Genomic DNA, 9,115 nt, shown 5'->3' on the forward strand with positions numbered 1-9,115 from the left:
TACTCCGGAAAATGCCCGAACTTATCCGAAACCTTTCCGGTGTCCACACATAACCTTCCAATATATCAATCTTTATGTCTTGACCATTTCGAGACTCCTCGTCATGTCTGTGATCACATCCGGGACTCCGAACAACCTTTGGTACATCAAATCATATAACTCACAATACATATCATCATCGAACGTTAAGCGTGTGGACCCTACGGGTTCGAGAACTATGTAGACATGTCCGAGACTCATCTCCGGTCAATAAACAATAGCGGAACCAGGATGCTCATATTGGTTCCTACATATTCTACAAAGATCTTTATCGGTCAAACTGCATAAGAACATACGTTGTTCCCTTTGTCATCGCTATGTTACTTGTCCGAGATTCGATCGTCAGTATCATCATACCTAGTTCAATCTCGTTACCGACAAGTCTCTTTACTCGTTCCATAATGCATCATCCCATAACTAACTCATTGGTCACATTGCTTGCAAGGCTTATAGTGATGTGCATTACCGAGAGGGCCCAGAGATACCTCTCCGACAATCGGAGTGACAAATCCTAATCTCAATCTATGCCAACTCAACAAACACCATCAGAGACACCTGTAGAGCATCTTTATAATCACCCAGTTACGTTGTGACGATTGATAGCACACTAAGTGTTCCTCCGGTATTCGGGAGTTGCATAATCTCATAGTCATAGGAACATGTATAAGTCATGAATAAAGCAATAGCAATAAACTAAACAATCATAGTGCTAAGCTAAAGGATGGGTCTTGTCCATCACATCATTCTCTAATGATGTGATCCCATTCATCAAATGACAACACATGTCTATGGTCGGGAAACTTAACCATCTTTGATTAACGAGCTAGTCATGTAGAGGCATAATAGGGACATTCTGTTTGTCTATGTATTGACACAGTTACTAAGTTTCCAGTTAATACAATTCTAGCATGAATAATAAACATTTATCATGATATAAGGAAATATAGCTAACAACTTTATTATTGCCTCTAGGGCATATTTCCTTCAGTCTCCCACTTGCACTAGAGTCAATAATCTAGTTCACTTCGCCATGTGATTTAACACCAATAGTTCACATCGCCATGTGAGCAACACTCAAAGGGTTTACTAGAGTCAATAATCTAGTTCACATCGCTATGTGATTAACACCCAAAGATTACTTAGGTGTGATCATGTTTTGTTTGTGAGAGAAGCTTAGTCAATGTGTCTGTCACATTCAGAGCCGTATGTATTTTGCAAATTTTCTATGTCTACAATGCTCTGCATGGAGCTACTCTAGCTAATTGATCCCACTTTTAGTATGTATCTAGATTGAGACTCAGAGTCATCCGGATCGGTGTAAAATCTTGCATCGGCGTAACTCTTTACGATGAACTCTTTATCACCTCCATAACCGAGAAATATCTTCTTAGTCTTCTAAGGATAATTTTGACCGCTGTCAAGTGATCCACTCCTAGATCAATATCGTACCCCCTTGCCAAACTCATGGCAAGGTACACAATAGGTTTGGTACACGGCATAGCATACTTTATAAAACCTATGGCTGAGGCATAGGGATTGACTTTCATTCTCTTTCTATTTTCTGTCGTGGTTGTGTTTTGAGTCTTACTCAACTTTACACCTTGCAATACAGGCAATAAATCCTTCTTTGACTGTTCCATTTTGAACTACTTCGAAAACTTGTCAAGGTATGTACTCATTGAAAAAACTTTATCAAGCATCTTGATCTACATCTATAGATTTTGATGCTCAATATGTAAGCAGCTTCACCGAGGTCTTTCTTTGAAAAAATCCTTTCAAACACTCCTTTATGCTTTCCAGATAATTCTACATCATTTCTGATCAATAATATGTCATTCACATATACTTATTAGAAAGGTTGTAGTGCTCCCACTCACTTTCTTGTAAATACAGGCTTCATCAAAAGTCTGTATAAAACCATATGCTTTGATCACCTTATCAAAGCGTATATTCCTACTCTGAGATGCTTGCACCAGTCCATAAATGGATCACTGGAGCTTACACACTTTGTTAGCACCTTTCGGATTGACAAAACCTTCTGGTTGCATCATATACAACTCTTCTTTAAGAAATCCATTAAGGAATGCAGTTTTGACATCCATTTGTCCAATTTCATAAAATACAACAATTGCTAACATGATTCGGACAGACTTTAAGCATAGATACGAGTGAGAAACTCTCATCATAGTCAACACCTTGAACTTTTCGAAAACCTTTTGCGACAATTCGAGCTTTGTAGATAGTAACACTACTATCAACGTCCGTCTTCCTCTTGAAGATCCATTTATTACGAATGGCTCACCGATCATTGGGCAAGTCAATCAAAGCCCATACTTTGTTCTCATACATGGATCCCATCTCAGATTTCATGGCCTTAAGCAATTTCACGGAATCTGGGCTCATCATCGCTTCCTCATAGTTTGTAGGTTCATCATGGTCTAGTAACATGACTTCCAGAACAGGATTACCGTACCACTCTGGTGCGGAACGTACTCTAGTTGACCTACTAGGTTCGGTAGTAACTTGATCTGAAGTTTCATGATCATCATCATTAGCTTCCTCACTAATTGGTGTAGGAATCACTGGAACTGATTTATGTGATGAACTACTTCCCAATAAGGGAGAAGGTACAATTACCTCATCAAGTTCTACTTTCCTCCCACTCACTTATTTCAAGAGAAACTCCTTCTCTAGAAATGATTCATTCTTAGCAACGAAAATCTTGCCTTCAGCTCTGTGATAGAAGGAGTACCCAACAGTCTCCTTTGGGTATCCTATGAAGACACATTTCTCCAATTTTGGTTCAAGATAATCAGGTTGATACTTTTTCACATAAGCATGCACTAGTAGAAAAGGGGGCAAAGGTCCAGGCTAGGTTAGCCCATTAGTCCCGGTTCAGTCCAGAACCGGGACCAATGGGGGCATTGGACCCGGTTCGTGAGCCCGGGGGGCCGGCTGGGCCATGTGGGCCATTGGTGCCGGTTCGTCTGGACCTTTTGGTCCCGGTTGGTGGGACGAACCGGGACCAATGGGCCTCGCTCCTGGCCCACCACCATTGGTCCCGGTTGGTGGCTTGAACCAGGACCAAAGGCTCCCCTTTAGTCCCGGTTCATGCCACCAACTGGGACCAATGAGGTGCCTATATATACCCCCTCGCATAAGAGCAGAGCACAATGCTCTGTTTTTTCTAGCCGAGGGGAAGAGGGCTTGGTGGTGCTCTAGCTCACCTCGTATGCACACAAGGTGTTCGATGGAATGCCCGAGCCACACTACTTAAGCTTTCTCCTCTCCAAGCTCGACCTCCAAGCTCCATTTTCCTCAGTATTTGTCTAGGTTTAGCGGTCCATCACGCCCCGTCCCTGTCGGATTTCGGGTTCCGGCAGACCCTTGAGGTTCGAACACTAGGGTGCGCGCGGAGATCTCGCTTCCTACCTACGTGAACCCCTCCGCCTCGCTAAGATCTAAGCTATGGAAAGGACAACACAAGAGACACAGGGTTTATATTGGTTCGGGCCACCGTTGTGGTGTAATACCCTACTCCAGTGTGTGGTGTGGTGGATTGCCTCTTGGGCTGATGATGATGAACGATACAAGGAAGAACAGCCTCGCGAGGGTCTGTTCTTGGCTGCGGCGATGAACTGCTGGGAGGAGTTCAGCCACCCTTCTCTCTCTCTCTGATTGTCTTTCTCCGATTCAACCTCCTATCGAACCTCTCCTCTTAACCCTTCCAAACCCTTTCGAACCTCTCCTCTTAACCCTTTCGAACCCCTCTCTTCTGTGGGTGGCTGGTCCTATTTATAGAGGCCCTGGTCCTCTTCCCAAATATCGAGCGGGAAGGGAGCCAACAATGGCGGGCTAATTTGAAGGGGGATAGCTAGTACTCGCTACCCTGACAAAAGTAGTCTTCGCCTGCACAAAGCTCTGGTGGTGACGTCGTCTTGGGCTCCACGATGACCTCTATCTTGCAGTCTTCCTGGTCTTGGTCTCGTTGCACCGAAATGGCATCCTTTGCCTCATGCCTCGGTACTCCGCGGCTGCGCTTGCCCCCTTTTCACCAAAGAGGAAAGGAGGACACTGCGCGGGCTGGCACCCGCCTGGTGCCCTTGGTCGTCATGGCTTGCGTCACGGGCAGCTCGTGAGGTACCCCGCCTTGATCTCTCCGCCTCCTCATGAGCCAGCCTGATGAGGCCGTGCCTGAGGAAGCTTTGTGTCGTCCGCCCCGCGAGGCTTGGCCCCTCGCGAGGGTCTTGGGTCTATGTTGATGAAGATGGGCCGTGCTGCCCCCCCCCTGAGCCACGCCGCAGGCCGCAGGCAGGCAAGTCTGAGGACCCCCGTTTCCAGAACGCCGACAGTATCCCCCGGGCCCAAGGCACGCCCGGACTTGGCCGTGCAGGGAGGCGGAAGGTCAAGAGCGAAGCGCCGCGGGCCCTAACAGCCTGCGGCCTTGCGCGCCGCATGGCGGTTGACTGGACGTGGGAGTCTCCACTTCCCCATGGCGCTTCGGCAACTGCACGGATTCGACAAGTCCCTGCATGCAAAGCGGGTCATGATTACCTGCGATCGTGGAGGTCGACGGTTGGCCTTCGCCGGCTATAAGTACGGAAGAGCGCGCGCCCTTCCAGTCCATCCCTTCTTGCTTCTCCTTCTTCCCGATCCTTGCTCCGTCTTGCTGCGATGGCTCCGATCCGCTGGTTCTCGATGGCAGAGAAGGGAAAGGCTTCCCGAGAGGAACCGGACCCACCCCCGCCGAAGAAACGGCTCGTCCCCCGTGGCCCGGATGAGGGGGCCCTTCAGGTGGTGTCGAGGCCTTGGTGCGAGCGGGCGCCGCCGGGGTTCCCGCTTCCATTGTACGCCCACGTCGAGGGCCCTGAAGGAGCTGATGCTGACCGCCACGAGCGTCGCCGCCATCGGCGCCGACGGGTCACGAAGGTGTGGGTCGTCCTCCCTGGGGTCCACACCGAGGGCTCCTCCTGAGAGTTCGTGCTCCACGTCGCCATTCCTCTTTAGTCTTGGATTCGCATTCCTCCCTTCTTCGCCTCCATCATCCCGTAGGGGGAGCCCCTGGAGCTCTGGCTGCAGCACGCCGGCTGCAGCACCCTCGCGACCGAGGCAGAGGTCGCGGTCGTTGCCCCGGGCGAGGTCTTCATGACTCGAGGCTGGAGAGAGATCGCCCAGGTTTGCAGGATAAGGGGCGTCTTCACGATCCACTTGGATTACGACGGTGCTTCGGTGATGCTCTTCAAGGTCTTCGATGCGAGCGGGCGCCGGCTGGAGTGCTGCCCCGGGAGAGGTGGCCGGGGCCCTGCTGCGGCGAGGACTGGGCCCGCCGACCGCTCCCTTGGCGGCTCCTCAGGCGGAGGAGGCGTCGGAGGTTCCAGCGACTCTGGCGAGCTCTTTGCGACTCCGGAGACGAGCGATGACAGCTACGAGCCCCCGAGCCGGCTCCGCTCCTGGAGCAAGGCAGGCTCGTCAGGCCGCCGCCGACTCTGATCTGGATGGGGTTGGCGCCGGTGCTTGACGGCCCACTATTGATGATGGAGTCTTCTGCTGGGGCGCGCGTAGTTAGTGTCCCTTTAGGATATGTTCCCTGCGAGGAATCAAAAACGCGTCCCGTGGGGGCTTGTAAGGTGCATGTGATCCTGTTTTGTTAATATAACCCTTGTTGTAGAATTGTGCGAGTTTCTCATTCCGTCTTAGCTCAGTCTTCCCTTTTGAACCTCACGAGGGCTTGGTGCTCTGCGGCGACAGGTCCTAGTCCCAAGGCGGCTTCAGCCATCACTGGTATGCCAGGTCTCGATGTCGTGGTCAAGGCCAGGAGGTGAGTGACCTGGAGTCCGGTAAGAGCCCCTAAGTCGCGATGCTCAGGAGGTCCCCTTTGGCGCCCAAGCAGCCGTCGTTTGGTGAGAAAGGAGAGCGGCGTCGCTAACACGGGATAGCATTAGGTGCGGGGATGGTGCCACGGTAGCTGGTGCTTCCGGGTGATGACTTATCTCGAGAATCAGGGGCCGCTCTCTGGCGTGTTGCCCGGTCCGTGCATCGGCAGGCGTGAGGGTGCTCAGCGAGGTCCTCGTGTGTCTCTCCCCTCTCACCTTTGTTCCCCTTTCTGCTCTACGTCCTCGGGTCCCGGCCCTCGAGCGAGTCTCAGCCGTCGCTGGTATGCCAGGTCGCGATGCCGTGGACAAGGCCAGAGGGTGAGGGCTGGAGAGCCAGTAGGATCCCTGAGTCACGATGCTCAGGCACCCCCCTTTAACGTGCAAGCGATTCACACGGACGAGAGTGGAGGAGACACCGCAAGGGCCTCGCCTGACACAGCTCCTTTAAGAGATCATGTAGACCCATCATAGAAAAGAAAACGAGGGGTTGCCATGACAATTGACAGTCAGCCGTTGGTTGCTTCCGAGGGGTAATGAGGCACTGAAGGCTTGACGAGGTGACGCTATATGGGGCTGCCGCGGCCAGAGCTCAGCCATTCAGGTTTGTCAGTGTTGCAGGGACGGACCCATGCACAAGCGTCGTGCCGTTTGGGAGCAGCTCCGTTAGTTGGCGTCAGCTGAGCAGGCAACTAGGTAAAACACATTAGCCGCGAAGGAGTGGATTCGTTCAAATAGATGCTGGGAAGGCGGACATCACTGGGTCAGGCCCGAGCGACTTGGGGATCATGCAGCCCGAGGGGCGCCGCCGATAAGGTAAGCTAGCAACATGAAATAAAAGGGATACATGCCGCAGGGACGGACCCACGTGGCCTGGGAATAATGCAGCCCTGGGGGGCGCTCCCAGCTGGAAGTGAAACTTGAAAGATGTCACCTGATGACGTTGAGGACGAAGGGGTGTTGGTGTAGCAGACTCGGTGGGCTGCGGAAGCCGATCCTCACGAGCCCCCAGGCCCGGGGGCCTCGGGAGGCTCCGGAGGTGCTGGCGGCTCCCCGCGGACCATCTCCATCTCCGCCAGGTCTGCGGAACGCCTGGCCTCTTGTGCCTCCATGATGCCCCTCATGAGGCGCTGGTACATGGTGGCCGCGTTCGGCAAGCCGTAAGGCATGCGAACGTAGCTGTGGGGTGGACCTCCGCAGCGCCCCACTCGCGAGGGCTAGAGGCGCTCCAGAGAGGCGACTCGGTTGAGCCCTGGTATGTCGATGCAGACGCGCAGCCCGCCATCCTCGCCTGGATTGGGAGCCACTGCTGGTAGACGGCGACCGCCTTTCATGACTCTTGACTCCTGTAGCTCCTGAATGGCCTTGCTGACGAACTCCTGAGGGTCTGGCTCTCCTTGCCTTACTCCTTCTTGAGGGAAGCGTGCTTCGAAACACGCCTCCATGTGGTGCCCAAGCGCCTCCCTCATGACCCTAGCCAGGTCGGTGGCCCTCCAGGGGAGAGCCCCCGAGCCCTGCCTGAGGAGGGCGCCCGGTGCACTTTCCTATGCGATGGAAGGAGGTTCCCCCTGGGCAGGCACGGGCCCAGAGGGGCCTGCCTCCTGAAGAGCTGGGCCGGACGATGTCTTCTTCGTCTTGGGGGCGGTCTCGGGAAGCCTCCTGCTTCCGCGATCCGGGTCTTCTAGTGACGCGGCCTGAAAGGCTCGTTCCAGGGAACACACCGCATCCTTCTCTTCACAGGGCACCGTGATGACTCCGCCACTTCCTGGCATCTTGAGGATGTTGTAGCTGTGGTGAGTTACGGCCATGAACTTGGCCAGCGCTGGGTACCCGAGGATGGCGTTGTACGGCAGGAGAATGTGAGCGACGTCGAAGTCGATGAGCTCGGTGCGGTAGTTGTCATGTGCCCCGAAGGTGACAGGGAGGCGGACCTGCCCGATCGGGACCGTGGAGCCGTCGGTGACTCCGGAGAAAGGCTTGGTTGGCTGAAGCTGGCTGTAGGGCACTTGGAGATTGTTGAATGTTTCCACGGACAGGACGTTGAGCCCTGCCCCGCCATCGATGAGGGTCCTGGTGACCACCACGTTGCTGATGATTGGGGAACAGAGCATCGGGAGGACTCTGGCTGTAGCCTCACACTTGAGCTGATCTGCCGAGCTGAACATGATGGTGCACGCCGATCACCTGAGAGGGCGCGTGGCTTCGAGCTTGGGGAGGACTGCATTCACTTCGCGGGCGAACTGCTTGAAGATGCGTTGAGAGGCTGGGGCATGAGCCCCGCCAGGATGCAGGCGATCGCGTGCGGCTCCTGGAATCCCCCGGCCTCCTCGTCCTGGTGGCGGTCCTCATTTCTCCTTGGTTGCGGCGGCAGCGGAGGGAGGCCTGCGTTGCCTTGCGGGCGATCCTCGCGAGGCCGACCCCTCCAGTCTCCCTCGCGAGGCGGGTCTTGCCAGTGATCCTCGTGAGGCTGATCGCGCCACCCTTGGCGCGGGCCTCGGTCTTCCCAGCGTCCTGCGTTCCTTCCTCCTCCTCGACCGTAGCCCCGGTCACCGCGGTCGGGGCGTCGCCCGATCCTTCCTTCTCGCACGGCTAGGAGCTCTTGACATTCGTTGGTGTTGTGGGTGTGGAGGTCATGGTACACGTAGTACCGGCTGCCCTTGGAAGGCTCGGGCTGATCTCTTCCCCGCTTAGTGTCTGGTTCTGCCGCGAGCACGGCAGCCCCCTTGCGCTTCACATCCTTGGCTTTGGGCTTCTTCTCTTCCAGGTCCGCGGCAGGCAGCTCGAGGAGGGAGAGACGCCCTTCCTCAGCCCTGGCGCACTTGGTTGCCAAGTTGAACAGCTCCAAAGAAGTGCACAGGTCTTCATGCATCGCCAGCTCCTCCTTCATCTTGACATCGCGCACGCCGTCGGAGAAAGATGAGATGATGGCCTCTTCAGTCACCCTGGGAATCTTGAGGCGTGCGTTGTTGAAGCGCTGGATGTACTTCTGCAGGGTCTCCCCGGGTTGTTGCTTGATGCGGCGCATGTCACTCACGGCGGGTGGCCGGTCGCGAGTACCTTGGAAGTTGGCGATGAAGCGGGTGCACATCTCGTCCCAGGAGGAGATCGTGCCTGGAGCCAGGTTCAGGAGCCAGGTGCGTGCCCCATCCTTGAGCGCCATGGGAAACCAGTTCGCCATGACCTGCTCGTCTCCGTTGGCAGCTTCG

This window comes from Triticum dicoccoides, chromosome 2A (assembly GCF_002162155.2).
Source record: "Triticum dicoccoides isolate Atlit2015 ecotype Zavitan chromosome 2A, WEW_v2.0, whole genome shotgun sequence".
NCBI lineage: Eukaryota > Viridiplantae > Streptophyta > Magnoliopsida > Poales > Poaceae > Triticum > Triticum dicoccoides.